Below are 11,970 nucleotides of genomic sequence, written 5' to 3' on the forward strand. Positions count from 1 at the left end.
TGGAATATTGTGTGCAATTCTGGTCTCCTTCCTATCGGAAAGATGTTGTGAAACTTGAAAGGGTTCAGAAAAGATTTACAAGGATGTTGCCAGGGTTGGAGGATTTGAGCTATAGGGAATGGCTGAACAGGCTGGGGCTGTTTTCCCTGGAGCATCGGAGGCTGAGGCTTACAAAATTATGAGGGGCATGGATAGGGTAAATAGGTAAAGTCTTTTCCCTGGGGTCGGGGCATCCAGAACTAGAGGGCATAGGTTTAGGGTGAGAGGGGAAAGATATAAAAGTGACCTAAGGGGCAACATTTTCATGCAGAGGGTGGTACGTGTATGGAATGAGCTGCCAGAGGATGTGGTGGAGGCTAGTACAATTGCAACACTTAAGTGGCATTTGGATGGGTATATGAATAGGAAGGGTTTGGAGGGATATGGGCCGGGTGCTGGCAGGTGAGACTAGATTGGGTTGGGATATCTGGTCCGCATGGACGGGTTGGACCGAAGGGTCTGTTTCCATGCTGTACATCTCTAGGACTCTATCTATAGTAGCTACTAGGTAAATGCTTAAGCATCTTTATCACAGTTTTGTAGATCAAATGGATCTGGAGATAGGAACTTTAAATGTAGAAGTAGAAGTAGCCATTCAGCCCATCGGGTCTGTTTTGCCATTCAATGAGAACGTGGCTGATCTGATCATTACAACTCCACTTCCCTGCCTCATCTTCATAACCCTTTATTCCCTTACTGACTAGATATCTGTCTACCTCAGCCTTGAATTTACATAGCATTTTGGATCACCAATTAAAACAAGATCGCAGCATCCTCTCGGATGAATGTAACAGATTCCATGTCACTATTTGAAGGAGAGTTGGGAATTGTCCCTAATGGCCTGACTAGTATTTGTCCCTCAGCCAAGATGATTAGGATAGATTCCAGTCGTTGTCCCATTGTTATTTATGTGAAATTGCTCTTTCCCTTTTCCTGCCGTGTTTTCCTACAGTTTCAAAAAGTAACTACATAGAAACCTTCAGCAGGAGTAGGCTATACCGGTCATCAAACCTGCACTCTGTTCATCAAACCTGCATTATCAAAATGAATCTGTACCTCAATACCATGCACCCACACTCTCCCCATACACTTGCCACTTTTAGCTTCTGGAAATCAATTTCTTTCTCAGATTACTTCAGTGACATTACTACCACGACCTTGTGTGGTAGAAAACGTGACGAGTTCATAGATCTCCTTATGTTAGTCCAAAATTCTTGATGATAAATATTCATGTCAAGGATCCTCATTCTGGATTAGCGGTGCTGGAAGAGCACAGCAGTTCAGGCAGCATCCGAGGAGCAGTAAAATCGACGTTTCGGGCAAAGGATCCTCATTGGTTGTCAAATGCTTTGCAAGGTACTGAATCCATGATGTTGAAATGTAAGTCTTTCTTTAATATCGCTAACAGAATCGTTCAGCAGATCGGATCGTCAAGCTGCACTTTGTTATGTGATCACAGTTAAATCACCACATTCCAACACAACTAAAACATTTGAAGCATTTTTCCCGGATTCCCATCCAAAATCCCCTGAGATTTGTTCTAAAGTCTCAATTAAAGAATCTAAGTTTATGAGAGTTTGACAGCATTTGTCTCATGCAGCTAGTGAACAGAAATCAGCCTCAGGAATAAACTGACAACCTCTAGCACTGCATATGTTTGCATTCTTTTGAGAATATTCAAAGTCGATCGATCAAAGAATTAACAGATTATGACGTATTCTGATCGATACTGTACATTCAGTCAATTTCAATGAGAGTCATATGATGCAGTGAATTGCTTCACAACCTGTTAGGCATGTTACTGACATGGGTGTTTCTCTGATGAACAAGTATTTGAATTCAATTGTATGAAGGAAAGAAATTGTATATGATGCTAGAGATGTGATCATTCAAATATGAAGAGACTTTCAGCAACATTGCAGCTTTGATTGTTCCACCACTTGGTATAAGGCGATTAGTATCTGGAAGGCTTAATGGGAGCCATGTAATAAGCTCTGCCCATCTATGTATAAAGGACTGTTGTTCAGGGGAAAATTGTGGTGTAGTGGTAATGTCACTGGACTGCTAATGCAGTTGACTCAATATTGTATGTGGTGGTGGAAATGCTGTGGAGGGAGAGAGGGAGGGACATGGGTTCCAGACAAGATAGCACCGACACCATGTGGCTCCTTGTGAGCTCCCTACAGTAGATCTAACTCTAACATTTCTTATAATCATTCTACACTTATAAACTTTATTTCTGACTTGCATGCCTCTGTCTAGTTTGTTTTCTATTATACCCTATGATCCTTGTTTACTATGACCTGCCTGTACAGCTCATAAACAACACTTTTCACTGTACTTAGGTACACGTGACAATCAATCAATCAATCAATCAAACCACACCATTGTATGTTATGCAACTTGAATTCAATAAAATCTGGATTTTCAGACCTCTTTGGGTGCAGTGGTAGTGTCACTACTTTTGATCCAGGACTAGGTTCAAGTCCCATCTGCTCCAGCAGTGTGTAATGATGTCTCTGAACAGGTTGATTAGAAAATATTTGAAGCTCTGTTCCTGGGAGGGCTATGAAGTGTTGGACCAATGATCACAGTGTTTGGTGTATGTTATTCCAATGCTATGTCAGTGTAACCAACAATAGTGTGTATGTAGTCTTAATTTGAGCCTGATATTTCACAAGAAACTATCATGTATTATAGGTGTGATGTAACTAGATGATTAGTGTTTTCTGATAAACCTTTACCAATTATCAAGATTGATTCTACCTTCTGCTGAAGACATATGTGTGGACATTGTTCCCCCAATTGATATCAGTAGCTTAGATTAATACCAGTAAGAATGATTGATGACAGATAGTCTACCCGAGTGGGTTGGCCACATCAAATCAAAGGTGTTGGCAATGCTAGTGTCCTGCAGTACAAACTTCACTTGCCGAAGCACTAGAAATCACTCCCTCAACATTTCTCTCTTTCTACCTCTTTCAAACACTCCTTAAGACCTAATTCATTTATCATGCTTTTGCCCTGATACCCTCATATTATCTTATGTCACATTTGGCTTATTGATAGATACTCTTGTCTCCAAAAGCTGTACGTTTGAACTCCATGGATTTGTTAAATTGCAGAAGGACCCTGTTTGACCCATCAGATCATAACTAGTTCTCTGATTGTGCTATCTGACTTAGAGCCATCCTCCTGTCTTTGCCCATAACCATTGTTTCTATTGAAATAAACATTCAAAGACCTCTTGACATGCCTCAACTTCCAGGCAGCTCATTCCAGACCATTGCTACTTGCTGTGTGAAAAAGATTTGCCTTGGCTTCTTTTGCAGATAAGATGTGAATTCAAGTCTCTGTTGTGCCCTTTAGGTAGATGTAAGAGATCCCACATCTCTATTTATATCTGAGTCATCCCTGGGTAATTTTTATTCATTCATAGGATGGGTGCATTTAGAGAGAGGTTAAGAGTCAACCACACTGCTATTGATCTGGAGTCACATAGAGGCCAGACCAGGAAAGGATGGCAGTTACCTGCACATTAGGGAACCAGGTGGGATTTTGCCCAACATGGATTCATGGCCATGATTCTTAATTTCACATCTTTGATAGTTTCAAATTTCACTATCCACCATGGCAGGATCCAAACACTGGTCCCCAGAACATTAACTGGTCTTTGAATTAACAGACCAACATTATTAGCATGAGGCCATTGCCTCCCCATAATATTTATTTGTTGATCAACATCACAGAAACAGATTATCTGATCATTGTTTTCTTTTATTTGTGTGACCTTATTGGGTGTAGCTTAGTTACTGTGTTACTGTGTTTCTTGCAGTACACTCTCGACCACACGTCAAAAGTACTTTATTGTAGAGTGCTTCAGAACTTTCAGTGATCACAAAAGGTACGGTATAATCGCAACTCTTTCTGTTCATGTGACTGTCAAATGTTTTCATTACAATCCTCCTGTCAAGCAGCTAGAGATACTTTATTTATTTATTCAAATTTATTCACAAAATGTGAATGGATGTCAGCATTTCTGGCCCATTCCCAATTGTTTTTGAGAAGGTGGTGAGGTGCTGTATCTTTGACTCACTGCTGTATTTGGACTGTTGGGATACCCACAGCACTGTAGGAAAGAACTCCAGGATTTTGACTCTGTGACGGTGAAGGAATGGAGATGTAGCACCAGGTCAAAGTGAAGTGTGGCTTGGAAGGGAAGTTGGAGGTGGTAGGGTATCCATGTATCTGTTGTCATTGCACTTCTATGCAGTAGAGGTTTTACAGAGTCATACAGTCAAACAGCAAGGAAACAGATCCTTCTGTCAAACCAGTCCACACCAATCATAATCCCAAAATAAACTAGTCGCACTTGCCTGCACTTGGACCATATCCTTCCAGACATTTCCTCTTCATGAACTTATCCAACCATCTTTTAAATGTTTTAACTGTACCTGATTCCATCACTTCCTCTGGAAGTTCCTACCACACATGAACCACACTCTGTGTAAAAAAAATTGCCCTCATGTCGTTTTAAAACCTTTCCCCTCTGGCCTTAAAAATATGCCCCCTTTGTCTTGAAATCCTTCACCCTAGGAAAAGACACCTGCCATTCACTTTATCTATACCCCTCATGATTTTATAAACTTCTATAAGGTCAACCCTCAACCTCCAACGCTCCAGTGAAAAAAGTCCCAGCCTATTCAGCCTCGCGTGTTGTTGAATGACAATGTTAGGCCTGGATTATATTTCCTCTAGTAATGAGAGGCATAGCTACAGTCACAGTTCCCTGGGTGATGAGGTCCAACTTGGGGAGTTGTTGCATTGAGTTCCAATTCAACTTATAATTCATTCATACACAGAGGACAGTTTGGCAAAGGCAAATTAGAAAGCTACAAATCATTTGTGCATCAAGTCAATGCTTCTGTTGATAGATGCTTGCATTTTTAGCAGCGGTTAGTTCAATTTGTTATGAAATCGTGACATAGAATGAAGGGCCTAGGACAGCAAGTGTGGAGGTACAGGTGAATCTGTGGCGGATATGGAAGTTTCCTTTGGGGCCTTGGAGGGAGGTGAGGGGGGAGGTGTGGTCGGTTAACTTAGCAGCGGTTAGTTCAATTTGTTATGAAATCGTGACATAGAATGAAGGGCCTAGGACAGCAATTTCTGTTCCCATTCATCCTCTTACAATGTTCTTGGACTTCAGAATTTTATAGAGAACCGTATTGCTCAGTCACAGGATTTGGTTCAAGCACAAATTCATTTGTTTAAACAAAAACCTCCTGACATGTTGATACTAAAAAATCCTTTACGTGAGTTTAAATGACACAACATCTCAACTGTTTTACTTGGCCACACTGGTCCAATGTGTACAATCACAGCAAATGGAATTTTGCCAAAAAAGTGTGAGATTTGTACACTTGAGGAGGGTAAACAAGGCCAGGATTGCACAATCGATGGCAAGACCCTGGAAAGTGCTGAAAATCAGAGGGGCCTTGGTGTGCATATTCACTGACCCTTGAATCATAGAATCCCAACAGTGTGGAAGCAGGCCATTCAGCCCATTGAGTCCACACTAATCCTCTGAAGAACATTCCACCCATACCTTTCCCCTGCTAACCCACCTAGCTTGCACATCCCTGGATGTGATGGGCAACATGGCATTGCCAATCCACCCAAACCTGCACATCTTTGGGCTATGGGGAAAACCCACACCGACACAAGGAAAGTGTTCAAACTCCACACAGACAGTCATCCAAGCTTGGAATTGAACCCAGGTGCTATGAGACAAAAATGCTAACCACTGAGCCATCGTGCCACCCAATGGTTAATATTGAAGGTAGCTCGGGAGATAGTTAAGGTGGTTAAGATTGCGTATGGGATTGTTGCCTTTATTAGCTGAGGTATAGAATACAAGAGCAAGGGGTTGGTGCTGGAACTGTATAAAATGCTGGTGAGGCCTTAACTAGAGTATTGCATGCAGCTCTGGGGTTCATGGTGTAGAAAAGATATGATTGCACTAGACAGGGAGGAGAAGAGGTTCTGAAGAAACTCAAAACATTAAGTTTGTTTTCTCTCCACAAATACTGTCAGATCTGCTGAGTTTTTCCAGCAATATCAACTTTAATTTTGCCAGGATGCTGCCTGAGCTATGAGGCTGGTGTCGTTATTCTTGGAGCAGTGAAGGATGAGAGCAGACCTGATCGAGGTGTATAAGATTATGAGGGGTATAGACAGAGTGGATAGTGTCACAAAGCTAGTCCCTTTTTTCCTAAATGCTGTTCCTTGGCTCAAGGAGACTCTGTCCTTGATTTTTTTCAGAGGCATAATAAAGCAGGCCAGACTCCGATCAGTCTGGTTTGGTCCAGAGATGAAAATGATTTTGAAAGGCCTTTTGTTTATATGTAAACAGATGAGACTTCAGGCCAAAGTGGTCATGTTTTAGAAGTGACATGTATAAAGAAAGGGGAGTGGTCAGCTTTCTAGATGAGCTGGGCAGTTTTTAGTTCAGTCTTGAGCTGGTGAGAAGTTCAACAGGAAGTTGTGTGAAAACTCTCTCTCTCTCTTTCTGCCCTTCAACCTCAACCTGTAAGCATTTGTTCCATGGGACTGTTGTGTATATTCAGAACAGCATAATTAAGTCTAGTTGGATAGGCTGAGTTCTGTAGGGGTTCTTTATTTGGTTCTTTGTGTTTCATTGTGTAATTTTGTGAATAAATTTTTGTCTGTTTTAAAATCTAGTAGTCAACCTAGCTATCTTACTCTGGGTAATTTTCACTGTACACTTAACCAAAACAAATTGCAAAATTATGGTCTGGGGCTGCCTGCTTAAGAATGTTTTGATTGGTCTGGCCTAGTCCATAACAATAGGAAGCCACATTTTCCACTGGTGGAGGGTTTAATAGCCAGTTACTATAGTTTTAAGGTAAGAGATAGAAGACAGAGAGGGAGTTGAAAGGAAACCTTTTAACTCAGAGGCTGGTTGAAGTCTGGGAACTCACAACCTGAAATGGTGGTTGAGTTAGAAACATTTGAAACGTTTAAGCGCTATTTAGATATTCACTTGCATTGCCAAAGCCTCCCAAGCTAATGGCCGAAAGCTGGAGAATGGGATTGGTATAGTCAGATCTTTGTTGACTGGCACAAACACAAAGGTCCAAATATCTTCCTCCTGTGTTGTAAGTGTCTATGAGTTTGTAACCTTTTTCAATGCCAGTTATAGGTTCACCCACATGAGGAATTAATTCACTTCATAGCAGCTGAATGTGTCATATTGAGATACAAGATTAGCCATGATCATGATAAAATGTCAGGCAGTCTCAATGCGTTGTTACTTACGGTGTTAAGAGGGATCTGGATGTTGAAAACAGTTCCAGCTCCTGTTTTCCAACTCCGTGGCAAAATTTCAGATGTGGTGCAAGGCTGGAAGCAGTAACTTTTTCTCACTGAACAAACATTAGCCTAGTGGCTGAGGCTGTAGCTGGTGTAATCTTTCCTCATTCCAGTTGCCCTCTGCAAACCACAGTGGGTTAAGTAATTGCATTACAATCACTGCAGCTTGTGCTCATGGCTCTATCACTGACCTAGATCTGACAGAATCGTAACCATTCTGATTTATGCGATGACGGAGATGACTTTTTTTTTTAATCTCCTCATCATAACCAAAGTTCAATCATTTGTGGTCTGCGGAAATCAATGTTGGAACTAGTCATACTAGAACTCATCAGCACAGGACATTTAGTACAGAGGAGCAAGGTACCTGTGTGGAAAGTGAATCTACTTCAATGAGTGCTCCAAGGATCACTCATTGTTATTAATCTGTATCAAAATGTGAATCAAAGTTAAGCATCCAGAAGGGAAATGCTGGAAATCAGCTAATATTTTACATCTGAGTAGGTAGCCAATTCAATGTCACCATTTCTTAACAAATCCAACTAATTGCCTCTGTAAAAGCAAATATATTTTGACAGAAGCAAGTGGTCCTTAGCTTTTTACTTTTCCATTTTGAGACTGCATTCAGTGTTAGAAAGGATTACAAATTGAAGTAGGACTCAGGATAACAGTTCCCCGATCCCTGCCTCGTTACCAAAGGAACTAATACCCCAGTGTTGCCGTTCTTCATGAGAGTACCACTTACCCTTGTCACCATAAGACCAGAAAATGTAGTGGCAGTATTTGACCATTCAACCAATCAAGTTCATTCTGTCATTTAATGACATCATGGCACATGTGAAAATCCTTAACTCCACTTTCCTGCTTTGCCCTATTACACTTGATTCCGTTACTAATGAAAAATCTTTCTTTCTCAACCTTGAATATACTTAAAGACCCAGCCTCTACAGCCGTTTGTAGTAAAATCTTCAAAAGATTCACAACCTTGAGAAATAAATTCCTCCTTATCGCTGTCTTAAATGGACAACTCCCTATGCTGAGATTGTGCCTCTCATCCTAGACTCTCCCACAAGGGGAAACAACTTCTCCACTTCTACCCTGTCAAGCTTCCTAAGAATCTTGTATTTTTCAATAAGGTCTCCTCCCATTTTTCAATAAATGCAAGCCCAACCCATTCAACCTTACAAACAGTCATCTTTTCCATTTGTGTGCTAAAGTGTCTCTTTTCTCTAAATCCATCAAAAATGGCTTCCAGTAGTTGTCAGTCCCATGTCATTGACTACATGAGTTTCTGGAATGTTCCACTGCATCTGCCATGCTGCTTCTTGCTCTATGTCACTGAATATTGATAGTGAAGATTACAGATTGCTGCAGGAATGTGATGTGAAAGGAGCTCACCTCATCCGATGCAGTCACTGTTTTAGTGAAGGTACTGTATAATCAGTTTACACATGGCAATGTCTTAGGAACAGCAACACAGATCTTTTATCTTCAGTCGTGGCTGAGGGATAAATATTGTCCAGGACACCAGTCACAACTCCTCCATCCTGCTCTTCAGAAGAATGGTCGTGGATTTTTTTAATGCCACCTGAGAGAGCCTCAGTTGAGGCCTCAGTTTAAAATCTCAGCTGACAGACAGCCCCCCCCTCCATAAAGAACAGCCCCCCCCCATAAAGACAGCCCCTCCTCTATAAAGACAGCCTATCCTCTGTAAAGACAGCCCCACCTCCGTAAAGACAGCCCCTCCTCTGTAAAGACAGCCCCTCCTCCATAAAGACAGCCCCTCCTCCGTAAAGACAGCCCCTCCTCTGTAAAGACAGCCCCTCCTCCATAAAGACAACCCCTCCTCTGTAAAGACCGCCCCTCCCCCATAAAGACAGCCCCTCCTCTGTAAAGACAGCCCCTCCTCCATAAAGACAACCCCTCCTCTGTAAAGACCGCCCCTCCCCCATAAAGACAGCCCCTCCTCTGTAAAGACAGCCCCTCCTCCATAAAGACAACCCCTCCTCTGTAAAGACCGCCCCTCCCCCATAAAGACAGCCCCTCCTCTGTAAAGACAGCCCCTCCTCCATAAAGACAACCCCTCCTCTGTAAAGACAGCCCCTCCTCTGTAAAGACAGCCCCTCCTCCATAAAGACAACCCCTCCTCTGTAAAGACAGCCCCTCCTCCATAAAGACAGCCCCTCCTCTGTAAAGACAGGCCCTCCTCCATAAAGACAGCCCCTCCTCCGTAAAGACAGCCCCTCCTCCATAAAGACAGCCCCTTCTCCATAAAGACAGCCGCCCCTCTGTAAAGACAGCTGTCCCTCTGTAAAAACAGACCCTTCTCCTTAAATTAGCCCCTCCTCTTTAAAGACATATTTTTGTCCCTAGAAGTTCCTGTGCTCGCTTATATTTAAGACAGCTTGAAATAAGCAATAACTATGTATTTGTTCAGTTAAACTGCTTGCATGAATGTAATCATCAAGTTAGGGTCAGAACAATGAAATACTCTGCCCAGTGAAGCAGTTGAGACTGCCTCATTGCATGTTATTATGGAAAAGATAGATAGATTTTTGAACAGTAAAGGAATTAAGGGCTATGGTGAGTGGGCGGGTAAGTGGAGCTGAGTCCATGAAAAGATCAGCCATGATCTTCTTGAATGGCAGAGCGGTCTCAAGTGGCCAGATGGCCTACTCCTGCTCCTAGTTCTTCTGTTCTTATGTAAAAGGTAGTAAAACTTAACTCTTCAAATGTGTTTTTCCAATGAGTTGATCTTCTTGCCCTTCCAGTCAGGGTCAGCTGACTGAAGGTGGTCTATTTGTTCTTGTTTGCAGCGACATTGAAATTTCAAGAGCTTTGGAAAGCGGGGCACAATGTTACCATGGCTCCCTGAAACTTGAAGTTGTGCATTCATTTGATGTTCACTCGCTGATACTCAAAATTTCTTGACTAAAATCCAATTTCTCTTCCAGATTATCAGTGAGATGTTGCTTCCCTATGGCTTTCAACTGTTTATATTTGAGACTTCAAAATCAGCTGCAGGTGAAACTTAGGCTCAACAGGAGAACACTCTGAGATTTAGGAAGTGTCCGATTAGCAATGATATTTGCTACCTGTTATAGAGTTGTACAGCATGGAAGCAGTCCCTTCAGTCCAACTCATCCACACCGACCAGACCCCATTCTGAACTGACCTAGTTCCATTTGCCAGAATTTGGCCCATATGCCTCTGAACTCCTCCTATTCATGTACCCATAGATGCCTTTTCAGTACGGTAATTGTACCCGCCTCCATCAATTCCTCTGGCAGCTCATTTGAGTTGGTTAGTATCTGAGTGTTCGTATTGCTTGGTTCTGTTTCTGGAATCCTGAGACCAACCAAAACCTTCTTAAAGCAACTGGTAATGGACAATGAATACTGGTTTAGTTATTGACAGTCTTATCCTGTGAATAAATACATATTTGCACTAATATTCAATTGTAAATTCTTCTGCTGTAAACATTTCCAACTTCTCCAGATCCATCTTTTACTTACACACATTTTCTTTTGTTTCGCCTTGCAAAATTATAACTTTTGTAATTTAGCTTCTCCTGCCTTTCACTCCAGTTCTTCAGTGGAGAGAGGAACAGAGTTAACATTTTGAGTCGGCGATGACTCTTTTTCAGAGCTTTTTTCCACAGATGCTGCCAGACCTGCTGAGATTCTCCAGCATTGTCTGTGTTGTGTTAGATTTTCAGCAGATGCAGTATTTTGCATTTCTTCAAGCTGAAATGTTAACTGCCTGATCTGTCAGCAATTCTAGCATTTTCCGTTGACATTAGTGACATCAAGTCTGTTGCCTCCAAGACTCTGACCATAATCTGCTGATTTCTGCACTTGCTAACCTCCATCTGCTAACTCCAAGGGGATGGCGAGGAACCCACAGAGACAGCAATGGAGACAAAATGAGATGGCAGACATGACCAGAACAAAAGGTTGGGTGGACAAACAGGAGCAGAAAACTAAATTGTAAAGGTATACTGTGCAGGGATAATTTGTGTGAATTATTCCATTAAGGCAAGTCTGAATGCACCTCCTGGATTCTTTTGTGATTTTGTGCAAATCAGTATCTGCACTGATTGGAGTGGCTCATGGAGCCAGCTGTTCTAGTCCCTGAGCCACAGCAGTTCCCTGGTGTCCTTCTGATTTCACTGTCCTTCCCTGGAGGTTAGCAAGTGCAGAAATCAGCAGGTTATGGTCAGAGTCTTGGAGGCAACAGACTTGACGTCACCCCCTCCGTCCACGCATCAATGAATTTAATACACGCCGTGACGTCGAACACTTCTTCCGTCGCCTCCGCCTCCGAGCTTACTTTCACAATCAGGACTCCCGCCCACCTTCCGAGGACCCCTTCGCCCACCTCCAACACACTGCATCCACCTGGACACCCCGCGCTGACCAATTACCTGTCCTCGACCTCTTCATTTCCAACTGCCGCCGGGACATTAACCGCCTCAACCTGTCGACCCCCCTCCCCCACTCCAACCTCTCACCCCCACAACGCGCAGCCCTCCAATCC

The 11,970-nt window shown here is 42.5% G+C and overlaps 1 protein-coding gene across 5 annotated transcripts in view; it reads left to right on the forward strand.

Moving 5' to 3' along the window:
- npas2 (neuronal PAS domain protein 2) overlaps window positions 1-11,970 on the forward strand; it is a 268,594-nt gene that overhangs the window by 19,404 nt on the left and 237,220 nt on the right. The window contains exon 2 of one of the 5 annotated variants that reach the window (XM_043705131.1): window positions 3,875-3,943. The exons of the other annotated variants lie outside the window; for them this stretch is intronic. The gene's annotated coding sequence lies outside the window, so the exon portion shown is untranslated. The remainder of the gene's footprint in view (window positions 1-3,874; window positions 3,944-11,970) is intronic. 5 annotated transcript variants of the gene reach the window in all.

Source organism: Chiloscyllium plagiosum, chromosome 15 (genome assembly GCF_004010195.1).
Source record: "Chiloscyllium plagiosum isolate BGI_BamShark_2017 chromosome 15, ASM401019v2, whole genome shotgun sequence".
NCBI lineage: Eukaryota > Metazoa > Chordata > Chondrichthyes > Orectolobiformes > Hemiscylliidae > Chiloscyllium > Chiloscyllium plagiosum.